Genomic DNA, 13,618 nt, shown 5'->3' with positions numbered 1-13,618 from the left:
GCCCTGAGGTTTTTGGCTCTTTGGCTAAAAAACAAAACTGTTAACATCAAGAAATATGCTTTTGGAAATGCTTATTTTAATTATGTGATGTCTTTTTTGTCTTTTTTTTTTTTTTAGAATTTCTATTATAGGAGCAAAATCCTGCACTCATGTATTACAAGCACAGAAAGGTGATCTTATATCCAAAGTAAGAAATCTCCCTCACCAGAGACAGGCACAGTGCTATTTGTCTTTAAAATGCCATATTAATGAGAAATTTGAATCCAGGCATTTTTAAATCTCCATCAGTGTCCTCCATTACTTCATCATTAATGGAAATGGCAAAATGCTCACTAAAAATTACTTCCAGATCATGAAATGGATACTATACTGTTTAAATGAATGTCATATAAAAATAATTTGCTTTAATCATGGCACAAACCATTGCTATGATGCCATATTCATTGTGAACCTTAGGGATTTCTTCATTTAGAGTAGAATGAATTTTGACTAGGCATAAGTGCTTTTTGCGAAAAACTAAATCCACAAAACCCAGTACATTGAAAATACAACCAGGTGTGAGTGGCTTTAAAAAAATAAATTATGCCAAGATACATTGCCCAGCTGTGTTGCAGAATTTCAAGAGATCTTAAGATATAGTCAGGCATTAGGGACTCAATAATACTAAATTATATTTTCCTATGCCTTTTGTCTCTAATTTAAAATGTATTTACAAGAAAACTGAAGACACAGCTATTTTCTGGCTATGTATATTTAATTTACTAAAAAATGTTGCTTAGCAAAATGTTTACATGATTCTCATGCAGCCTTTGATATAACTAGTTTTTTTTTTTCAAAAGTAACTTGTTTTAATCATTAAAAAAATTTTTTTTAATGTTAGATATTTAAACGTCATTGTTATTGAATACATAGTTTAGTACAAAATGCCTAAGCTAGGTGGTCTGACAATATTGGCTTCAAACTTCAGTCTGGACAATTAAGGGGTTATAAAACCTTCAGGAAGTTAGTGAACTTTTCATAATCTCATTAGTTGATCATTAAAATTGGTACTACCAGATTATTAAGCATATTAAATGATATTATAAGTGAAGGTGCCTAGTGCAAACCACACATTCTTTCTTCAACCTTCTATTACAGAAGTAGAAATAATAGTAATAAGTGCATACTCTGCCTTCCCATAGCATTTTTTTAATTTATTTTTTTATTGAAGGATAATTGTTTTACAGAAGTTTGTTGTTTTCTGTCAAACCTCAACATGAATCAGCCATAGGCTTACATACATCCCCTTCCTTTTGAACTTCCCTCCCCTCTCCCTCCCCAGCCCACCACTCTAGGTTGATACAGAGCCCCTGTTTGAGTTTCCTGAGCCATACAGCAAATTCCTGTTGGCTATCTATTTTACATATGGTAATATAAGTTTCCATGTTACTCTTTCCATACATCTCACTCTCTCCTCCACTCTCCCCAGGTCCATAAGTCTATTCTCTATGTCTGTTTCTCCATTGCTGCCCTGTAAGTAAATTCTTCAGTACCATTTTTCTAGATTCCATACACATGTGTTAGAATATGATATTTATCTTTCTCTTTCTGACTCACTTCACTCTGTATAATAAGTTATTTCTCAAATTCTAAATGATTATTTTAGTATACTGCTTAAATTAACTGCATAACAATTAGAGATTCCAAAACATTTTGGTAAGTCTATAAAATCATGGATGTACAGCTAACAAATTTAGCAAATAGATACTGAGGATCTGTTGGGTCCCATGCAAAAATCTATGCTGAAGGGTCACATAAGTGAGAAAAATCTATGTATTGAATTTTCATCATGTTCAAAGGAGAAAGAAAAAAATCACAGAATATGAAACAAACTGGTTGAAGTGATTATGGATGGATATGAATCCTATTTGGTATAATGCCCCTAGGGAATTGATTTTATCTTCCCAAGGAGATTGAACCAGTCCATTCTAAAGGAGATCAGTCCTGGGTATTCTTTGGAAGGAATGATGCTGAAGCTGAAACTCCAGCACTTTGGCCACCTCATGTGAAGAGTTGACTCATTGGAAAAGACTGATTCTGAGAGGGATTGGGGACAGGAGGAGAAGGGGACGACGGAGGATGAGATGGCTGGATGGCATCACCAACTCAATGGACGTGAGTCAGAGTGAACTCCGGGAGCTGGTGATGGACAGGGAGGCCTGGCGTGCTGTGATTCATGAGGTAGCAAAGAGTTGGACACGACTGAGCGACTGAACTGAACTGAAACATGAGGATTCCAGATAACACTGTCTGTTAGAAATATAAATCAAGTAACAAATGTGGGTCACATATGCAATTTTAAATTTTCTAGAAGCCATATTTTGAAAAGAAAAAGGTAATTTTAGTATGATTTATTTTTTTCTAATTTTATTTTATTTTTAAACTTTACATAATTGTATTAGTTTTGCCAAATATCAAAATGAATCCGCCACAGGTATACATGTGTTCCCCATCCTGAACCCTCCTCCCTCCTCCCTCCCCATACCATCCCTCTGGGTCGTCCCAGTGCACTAGCCCCAAGCATCCAGTATCGTGCATCGAACCTGGACTGGCAACTTGTATGATTTAATAATATTAAATAAAATAGCATTAAATATTAATCCAATATATTTAAAATATTATTATTTCAATATGCAGTCCACATAAAGGTTATTAATGAGATATTTTATTTGAAGAAAGGGGCTAAATCTTCAAAACCTGGTGTGTATTTTGCACTTGTCCATTTCACTTCAGACTAGACACATTTCAGGTGCTCAGTAGCCTCATACTTCTCACAGCCACAGTATTGAGCACCACAGCTTAGAACCTGTTGTAACATCAGGTTGAGCTTAGAACCTTAGGTATGTCATTCAGTCATAGCTGAGCAGATGCTCCCACCTAGAAATTTGAATCCTGGGAAGATAGTACAACGTATTAGTCAATTAGAATTTACCCACAGTGAATACAGTCCAGTTGAGTGCAGTGGCACAGAGTATAATCTCCCATGATAACCAGGATCCACTGGCAACAGAGCCAATCACTGGGTCCCAGGTGAGTCATTCATAGAAGAGTGGATAAGACACCCAGCAATGTTTTGTTATTCCTTAAATTTATGTGGTCTTCATAACCATTTTTAATAAATTTAATTTCTGCTTATATGACACAGAGCTGGTGGTTTTGTTTCCAGTCAGGAACCCTAACTAATACAGAGATATTTTATAGTAAGTAACAAAGTAAAATCAGAGAACTGAAAAGGAAAACATCAAGTTCTATGAAAGTTTGGAGAGCACACCATAGGTAAATAAATTCGAGCACAAACTGTGAGGATACACAGGACTTAAATAAGTGAATAAGAATTAAAATTGTCAACTGTAGCCCTTTTTCTTCATTATTGTTCTTATGTAATAGAAGAGGCAACCAAGATCTAGATCAAGACAAAGAATCAAGAGATAAAAGTCTGATTCTAGCCCTGATACCAATTATCCAGGGAGCACACATCAGACACCCTCTCATTTCATTCATAGGGTTAGAGGGTTGGATTAAATTACATGACCTGAAAACATATGTGGAATCTAGAAAAATGGTATGAACCTATTTGCGTGCTCAGCTCAGTGCTCTATGATGACCTAGAGGGATGGGAGGGAGGTTCAAGAGGGAGAGGATGTTTGTATACCTATAGCTGATACCTGGTAGCTCAGCTGGTAAAGAATCCACCTGCAGTGCAGGAGACCCCAGTTTGATGCCTGGGTCAAGAAGATCCCCCGGAGAAGGGATAGGCTACCCACTCCAGTATTCTTGGGCTTCCCTGATGGCTTGGTCAGTAAAAAACCTTCCTGAAATGTGGGAGACCTGGGGTCAATCCCTGGGTTGGGAAGATCCCCTGGAGGAGGGCATGGCAACCTTCTCCAGTATTCTTGCCTGGAGAATCCCCATGGACAGAGGAGCCTGGCAGGCTATAGTCCATGGGGTCGCAAAGAGTCGGATACGACTGGGCAACTAAGCATAGCACAACACATTACTTAATTTTGGGCTTCCCTGGTGGCTTAGATGTAAAGAAACCATCTGCAATACAGGAGACCTGGGTTTGATCCCTGGGTTGGGAAGATTCCCTAGAGAAGGGAATGGCTACCTGCTCCAGTATTCTTGCCTGGAGAATTCCATGGACAGAGGAGCCTGGCAGGCTACAGTCCATGGGGTCGCAAAGAGTGGGACATGACTGAGCGACTTTCACTTTTCATAGCTGATTCACTTGATTGTAGAGCAGAAAGTAAAACAACATTGTAAAGAAATCATACTCTATTTTTTTAAAAGACTACAATAATGGTAACAAGTTGGTCATAGAATAAATGATTTTTAGATGAGTACAAGGGTAGAAACAGATAAATAGAGTGAGTTCAGTCCAGTTTAGTCGCTCAGTCATGTCCGACTCTTTGTGACCCCATGAAGAGATACAGAATTTTGGGCTTCCCCTGGTGGCTCAGTGGTAAAGAATCCACCTGCCAAGCAAGAAACCTGGGTTCGATCCCTGGATTGGGAAGGTTCACTTGGAGGAGGGTATGGTAACCAACTGCAGTATTCTTGCCTGGAGAATCCCACAGACATGGACAGAAGAGCCTGGCAGGCCACAGTCCATAGAGTCTCAAAGAGTTGGACACGACTGAAGCGACTTAGCATGCATGCACACAGAATTTTTTAAATATGAATTTATCAATTTATTTTGCAAATTGAGTTTCCTCAAAGGGCAAATTCATCTTTCGAAGGAACTATGTAGATAACTCATTTAGGTGGGGAGAGAAGCTGATATTCTGGAAATAATACTGAGGTAAAGTAATGCTTATCACTAAATTGTTCCACTTGAGGAAAGGGTGTGAATTTTGAAAATCACAGGTGAAATCGTATGTGGGTCTCTTTTTGGAGAAGGAAGAATCAAGGAGGTTGATATTGATCACAGGGTGGGACTGGGGATCAGGGGAGGAATTCCTCAGGAAGGCAAAGAGAAAGATAAAGCAGGGTCATGTCAAATGGGAATATTATGCCAAAATAAATGTCTGCAATGTGAGCTTTCTCCAGACTTCACAGCTTCAGTCTAAACTGAAAAGGCTTGAATGGGACAGATTTCCTATAGATTCTCCCAGTTAGTGGTTGATATGAGTCTAGAAAAATGTCAGGCCATATAGACCAGGGAACAGCCCAGTGTCACACAGTAAACATCCAATTAACCTTTGTCAAAGTAAATGGGAATAAAAGTATCATATCTTTAAAATTTAAAACATCTCTGTTGTTTTAACTTATAAACTTGAATCACCTAAAAATCAGACTGCTTGAGGTAATTTAGAAAGAATTCAACTAAGAAAATTTGCAAAGATCAAACATATATTTTGCTTTATAATTTTATAGTACCTACATATTTTAATGGCCCAAAAGTTTGGGCAATTTCAAAGCTAAAGATTTAAAGTACATTTGACTATTACACTTTAGCACTAATATGTTTACCTCTACCAGAGAGTCATAGAAATCAATATCCCTGCCTTCACTTTATAGACTCAAAATGCTTAGACCTTTAGCTGCTGACCTTTTTTAAAAAAAATTTATTTATTTGGCTGTGTTGGGTCTTAGTTGCATCTTATGGATCTTTCCTTGTGGCCCACAGTCTCTCTAGCTACGGTGCCCAGGCTTAGTTTACCCATGGCAGGTGGGGTCTTAGTCCCCTGACCAGGGATCACACCCATGTCCCATGCACTGCAAGGTGGATTCTTAACCACTGGGCCATGAGGAAAGTCTCTTCTGATCTTCTGAGGTTCCATTTTTTTATAAGCTGAGTGGTGTCACCTTAAGATTCATATGAAAGTATAAAAGTGAAAGTGTTAGTCTCTTAGTCATGTCCAACTCTTTGTTACCTCATGGATTGTAGCCTGCCAGACTCCTCTGTCTGCAGATTTTTCCAGGCAAGAATACTGGAGTGGGTTGTCATGGCCTTTCTCTAGAGGATCTTCCAGACACAGAGATTGAACCCGGGTCTCCTGCATTGCAGGCAGATTTTTTACCGACTGAGCCACCAAGGAAGACCCAAAACTCATGTGTTGATGTCCAAACCCCAGTAACTGCACAATGTAATCATATATGGAGATAAGGTCTTTAAAGAAGTGATTAAGTTAAAAAGAGGGTGTTAGAGTGGGGCCTAACCCAGTATGCCTGGTGTCTTATAAGAATTGGAAAAACACCAGAGACATGTGCAAAGAGGAAGGGTCTTGTAAGAACACAGCAAGAAGAGAGCCATCTGCAGGTTAAGGGGAGAGACCTTAGAAGACTCTAAAACTGCCTGTGTTCCTTTGATCTTAGACCTCTAGTCAATATGCTAGAAAATAAATATCTGTTGCTTAAACCATCCACTTTGTGGTATTTTGTTTTGGCAGTCTTAGCAGACTAATAAACATTTAATACTTTTATTTGGTGTTTTGCTAGATCCTAGTAATGCCAGTAATGAGAAGGCAATGGAGAGTAAATAGAAGCAAAATAAATAAATAAATAAAACTGTAACAACCTGCTTATAGAAATGTGACACTCAGTGTCAAGATTAGTGATCTATGTGGAGCAGAGCAGAATGGAGCCAGAAGACAGATATGCCTGTGAGAAGAATAGATTCCACGTACTTTACAATTACCAGAGACAGGATAGTACTGCAATTAAAACTTCAACCAAAAAACCAGAAACACATGAGCATAAGTGGCATTACTTGCAAGGACAGAAATTGGAGCATTATGTGGTGGGTTAATTTATCAAGCAGTATAGATACGTACTCTGTGCAGATTGTTTAGCAAAAGTGCGTGATCTATATGTTATAATCAAATCAAAATAAAAAATTAGGATAGTTTTTGTTGCTATAATTGTTTCCTAATATGATTAAGCAACCATCACTGTTTCAACATATACGGAAGCTGTGCCAAAGAGAAAGGTTATAAATAAGAAGACTACAATGGGCCTATGGAGAGCCCTGCAACATTATAAAATTGATCCAAACACTATACCCTTGAAAACGTGTCATTTCATTAGAGAATTAAGAAAAATATACTTACGCTATCTAATCCTCAGTACCCATGGTCCATTCATTTTCCAATATTCAGTAACAATAAAATATCTTTAGTATGAGAAACATCTTACACAAATGAAAACACAATGTCATGAAATGAGATTTTATGTACTGTAAACAATGCAAGTAAAACAGAAATGAAGAGAATTTGTGAGGTGAGAAAAGAAAGAAAAGGAAAAGGAGTCTCTCTTTTTGAGGAGAACATGATGTGATGTCATTACATTTCCTTGATACTAACTCAGAGTAAAACAAAGCACTATATAACCAATCTTACCAGATTTTTATTTTTCAATGACCTTTAAAAAAATTGACCCCTTGTTCAAAAATTATTAAGAATTTCAGGATGGAAAATTGCTGAGCATTAAGTAAAGTGTTAAGCCCTTTGACAGGAATCTCTGTGCAACTGTATAGGTATGCTCCCTGGAATGAGTATGAATTATTAAGGATCAGGCATCCATGAATCTAATTCAGATCATTGGGTATATCTTAGGGTAAGTTCTATCAAGATATTCTTAGAAGGTAATAAGGATAGCTTTTACATTCCAGGCCACAGTTTATCATAGGGCATCCTGAAAAATCCTGTTACTATTTGTGAGAAGGGCCTCCTAGTGAAATATATTCCATGAAGGTCTTTTTTCTGGCAGTATAAGGAGTTAGCTATTAAACTTGTGCCCAAATCCACTTCAATGGTAACTAAAATGCAATGCCATCATCATACAGAGTGTCTCCTCCTTTACAGATTTTTCTTTCTTCCAATATTTGATAAGTATTTATTGAATTTTATGGAATTTACTCCCAGTCATTCCATTAAAAACCTAATCTCATTCTCTGTTTTGTGCTCCCTAACCTCCATCACTCCTGCAAATTACTGTTCATTATTAATTTTTCTGAAAGAACTTAAATAAGGAGTGATTGTCAAAATTCCTAGCATAGATATTATGAAAAGCCTTGTAGACAGTCTAACTTGCTTTAAAAGTTGTTTAATATTAGAGATGTTACAAGGAAGTCATTTCATTTCAAAATAAAAATTAGATAAAAGAAATATGACTCACAAGATCATGTTCTCTATTCTTCTCTTGCCACTTTTGCACAAGTGTTTATGGGAACAAGGGAGTTTTTTCAAAACCGCTGCTGAGTGAAACAAATATTTGAAGGCAATACATAAATACTACCTGTTTGTGTCTGGGTGGTAGGAGAATGTGTAATCTGTTCTCTATTCCTTTATAAATTTTCCTACATCCTAGGAATTCTTTCCAATGATTCAATGTATAATATAATATAAGCATTGAAGGCACAAAAATGAATTAAATGGGATTACATCAATAGTATGACTCGTACTGAAGAAACTCACAATTGTATTCTTTGAGATCTTACCACTTGTGTTTTCAGGTGCATGTATGTGTAGGAATAAGTTTATATAAATTAAATCAAGCTACATCACAGGGATTGTGTAACAAAAGAGGAATAAACTTGTATTTCCCTCATGTTTTATTATGCAGCACTCTCATTCTTTGTTTCAGTCATAAAATACAGTACCCAGTACAATGACAATACCAAATAGACTGGTATGTGTAGTAAATAGTGAGCAGTACAGTTGACCTTGAACAATGCAGGAGTCGGGGCCCAGCCTCCATGTAGATGAAATTCCACACATAAACTTTATGGTTTGGTAAGGTTCCACACCCATGGATTCACCCAACTGCTGATTGTGGAGTACTGTAGTATGTATTCATTTTAAAATTTCTCATATAAGTGGACTTGTGCAGTTCAAGCCTGTGTTGTCCAAGGGCCAGCCATATTATTATTATTCGTGATTTGTTTCCTTTCTTTCTAAGGATAAAAGTGTCAAGAGGTCAGCAAAGGCAATGACATAGCAGGCTCCCGAAGACCTCTCCTCCCACAGGTGCACCCAGGGTACACATGGAGCTATTGCTTCTGTAAGAAATCCAGAAACGGAGAGGCTTTTACCCATCACGTGAGTGAAAAAATGCCTGCATCATAAAGCGGGGGCGGGGTGGGGGGGGAGGCTGAGACAGTCTGACCACAAGCTCCACCTTGGGAACAACACCATACCATCAAGAGGGAATTCCTGGGACTTCCCTGAGGGTACAGTGGATACGAATCCACCTGCCAATGCAACCCGGGACGATCCCACAGGCCCTGGAGCAGCTAACCCTGTGCCCCAACACCTTCTGAGCCTGTGCCGGGGAGCCCGGGGGCGGGACCGCTGCGCCCACGTCTGCACTTCCTGAGGCCCATGTGCCCTAGAGCGCACGCTCCGCACCAGGAGAAGCCCCGCCTGCTGCGGCTAGAGAAAGCCCGTGAGCAGCAGCAAAGACGTAGAACAGCCAAAAATAAATAAATAACATTTTTTTTTTTTTTTTAAAAAGAGGGAATTCCGAACTACCAGCTTCTCCCTAAGCATCAAAGGGTTTGGGTCCTATATTTAGCACCACAACTTTGAAGACTCATCCAAGAGATGGGACCCTAAAACATCTGGTTCTAAAAACCAATGAGGCTTGCTTCCATGAGACCCAGAAGACAGTGGAAAACATAAAGGCGGTTATTAACAGGCATACAAGCACTTGCTGTGGCTCTAATTATGGGTCTCAGTTTAGGGGGAACAGGTAAAATTACCCATCTCCCAGTCTTTCCTTGAAAGGGGTCCATGTACTTACTTTGAAGACTGCTGCCTTGGGATTAAACTTCTCAGCACATACCTAGGGGCAGCCTGCAACGTTTCCTGGAGACAGAGAAACCCACGCACTCCCCTGCCATCTCTCCACAGCCTCCTGCAAGTCGCCAGTGTCTCCCTGGGCGGAGCTCATACTTTATTCCGTGCTCCAGGTTGGGCAGATGCTGTCCAGGTGACAGGTTCCCAGGGTGTCCTGCAGAGCAGGACTTCCATTCAGGGTTCCCTGGGGCTGCAGCAGTCAAAGAAGCAGTTTTAATGTTGAAGCAGTCAGTCAGAGAGATGTGAGCAGAGAAAGGGGAGCACAGGCCAAATAGCAGGAAACCAGGCACCCTGTCAGCACCAGGGTCCTGGGCAGAGAAAAGCAGTAACCTCCAGACTGACAGCAAAGCACACAGTTGAGGGTGATGCATCCTGGAGGCAGACAAAGGTGGGGAAAGGCAGGGGTCTCTAGCCTCCAAATGTAACCTTTTGCTCATTATAGCCCCATTACAACGATATTAGCCTTACAGATATGAAGTACCACCGATGCCAAGACTAGGGATGTAAATCCCTCCACTCCTCGGGGAGGAGAAGCTGGGATGACAATCAGGGAGGAAGATTCCCAAGCCCCTCTCTCCCCGGTGAGTATTCTGCCCCTTTACTCCGTGCCCCACATGATGGGTTTGCCAAAGAAACTCAGAGCAATTATGTACCTAAGCCTGCCCCCTGGTCCCTTAAGGTCACTTAAATAAGCCTTTACTTCTTTCCTAAGCTCCCTGTATGGTCTCTGAGTTATTTTTTGCAATGAGAGACAGGAACCTACCCCCAAGGAACATCTTTGGGGAGCCAGACAGGAGAATTTGGTAGGCCTCAGGCTCTCACTTCCCTTGCACTTGAGAGGTGCTGCCTTACTCCCTGCCTTGTCTGCTCTCTCTCTCTTTCTCCTTTTCTTCCTTATTGTCTGTCCCATTTAAAGACCTACTGCTACAAAGATTTGCATGCAGGTCAAGCATTTAAAGCCTCTAGGGCACCCACCAGGAGAAATCCAAAAGCGGTGCATCTTAAATCATCAGCTCAAATATAAAAACACAACTCAAAGTGGATTAAAGACTTGAACTTAACAGGTAAAACTTCTAGAAGAGAACATAAGGAACAAGCTCTTTGACATTGATCTTGGCAACATTATTTACTCACCTAAAACAGAGACAACAAATGGAAAAACAAACAAGTGGGACAACATTAAACTAAAGTACTTCTGTTCATCAAAGGGAACCATCAACAAAATTAAAAGGCAACCTATGAACGAGAGAAAATGTTTGCAAATCATGTAATCAATAAGGATTAATATCCAAAATATACAAGGACTTTACACAACTCAGTAACAAAAATTTATTTAAATTACTCAATTAAAACATGGGCAAAGGACCTGCATAGACACTTTTCCTGAGAAGATAGATCCACAGTGACATGAAAAGGTGCTCAACATCACTAATCATGACAGAAATATGAATCAAAACCAGAATAAGAAAAAAAAAAATACATTATCAAATCACACATATTACAACAGCTATTATCAAAGATAAGAGTTAACAAATGCTGGTGAAGATATGGTCAAAAGGGAACCCTTGTACACTATTGGTAGATACGTAGACTGGTATAACCACTGTATGGAATATTAAGGACATTCCTCCAGAAATTAAAGATAGAATTAGCGTAGGATCCAGGAATTCCACTTCTGGGTATGTGTCATCCCCCTCCCCACCAAAAGGAAACCTTCATCTCAAAGACATATGTGTCCTCCCATGCTCATTGCAGCGCTATTCACAATAGCTAAGGTACAGAAACAGCTAAATATGCATCAGCGAATGACTGGATTGAGAAAATGTGGTGGATACAGTCAGTGGCACGGCATTCAGCCTGAGAAAGAAGAAAATACTGTCACTTGTAACAGCATGGATGGACCTGGAGAGCATCACGTCAAAACAGAGAAAGACACATACTGAATGGCATCACTTAAATGTGAACTCTTAAAAAAAAAAAAAGTCAAACAGAGAAATAGAGATTTAAAAAGTTACCAGTGGATCTAATGTATAACATGGTGACTATAATTAATAGCACATTAATCTATAGTTGAAATGCTGAGAGTAGAACATAAATTTATCAATTACATTTCAAAAAAACAAGAAAATATTTGTTAAATGATACTGTGAATAAAGAGGTTCTCATATACCTGGCCCCACCCTCATTCCCCCCAAATACTAATTTATTATGTAACCTTCAGGGAGCCAAAGGTAATTTGTCTTATTCATCGTTATATTCTCAGTTTGTCATAGTGCTTAGTATATGATGTGAAGTGAAAGTTGCTCAGTCATGTCTAACGTGCTTATTTTGACTCGTTCAAGAACGGCTACACCAGTCTCTACTTCCACTAGCAGAGAATGACAGTTTCTATTAATATATCCCCAATATATTAACAGCATTTGGCGTTATTTAGTTTTTTAATGTTTCTGGTCTAATACCATAGCTGTAAGTGATATCACACTGCAGTTTTAAAATCCAACTTCAATGATTACTAATAACTTTTTGTCTTCTCTTCATCAGGTTATTAGATTTTTGGGTTTCTTATTAATTATCTTTTCCATTTCATTTGCCCATTCTCCTAGTGAGATTACTGGTTTTTCTTGTTGAATGCATAGCTTCTTAGATACTTAGTATTCTGTCTTCTTTTCATTTTTAATCATTGCTGGTCTTGTATCCATATTTGTCATCTCTTAATTTTGTCTATGATACACTTCGGTGAACAAAAAAACCTATTTTTTTCAACAGACCTAGCAGTTTATTATTTGTTTCTCCTTTTAAAATAAAAGGTAATGTAACAAATACTTATATAAGAAACAAGGACTTCAAATGTTATGGATGATGTGGAAATAAGATTTACTTTATTAAAGTAGAGATCTCAAGACTTCATTCTTAGTCAATGAAGGAATGTTAATATTGAAATATAAATAGATACAGTTCAGATTGTCCTTCCAAATGGCAAATTTAACCTTCAGGTCTAAAAGTTTATACTTTTGATTTTTTTTTAGAGTTCTTCTTAACTCAGAGATCATAAAAACATTTTCCTACATTTTTCATTTACTGACTCAACTGATTTCTATATGAATCTATGGTGTTAGTATAAATCCAGTACCACTGTTCTCAATGGATAGATCTAGTTTTCCAAAAAAAGTGAAAGTGAAGTCGCTGAGTCGTCTCCGACTCTTTGTGACCCCATGGACTTTAGCCTATCAGGCTCCTCCATCCATGGGATTTTCCAGGCAAGAGTGCTGGAGTAGATTGCCATTTCCTTCTCCAGGGATCTTCCCGACCCAGGAATTGAACCCCGGTCTCCCGCATTGCAGGCAGACGCTTTACCATCTGACATCCTTCTAAACAAACCCACTTTGTTATTTTGTTGCTCACTTTATTATTTCTTGATGTAATGAAGAAATTCAGAGAAAACGATTCTAAATACTTATAGAGAGCAGAGTGCAGGTCATATACAAAGGAAGGACACTAAAACATGGACTTTTAAATAGTGACATACATGCTCAAAGACCTAGGATAAATACTTTCAAATTTCTCAGGAGAAATAATTTTCCACTTGGGAAATGAAAATATCTAATGAGTTGACTATAGAATAGTGTCAGATTTATAAGCACTCAGAATATGTACATCACATTCACACTTTCTTAAATGGAATTGGACAATATGCCCTCCAACATAAGGGAGTGAACCAAGAAAGGACAAAGTCAAAGATTCCAGGTACTAGCTGAATATTCAACCTGGAAGAGTGGCAA

The sequence above is a fragment of the Bos grunniens genome, chromosome 29, assembly GCF_055505025.1.
Source record: "Bos grunniens cultivar Pamir isolate PY7600 chromosome 29, Bosgru_T2T1.0, whole genome shotgun sequence".
NCBI lineage: Eukaryota > Metazoa > Chordata > Mammalia > Artiodactyla > Bovidae > Bos > Bos grunniens.
This window is presented reverse-complemented; position numbering follows the sequence as displayed.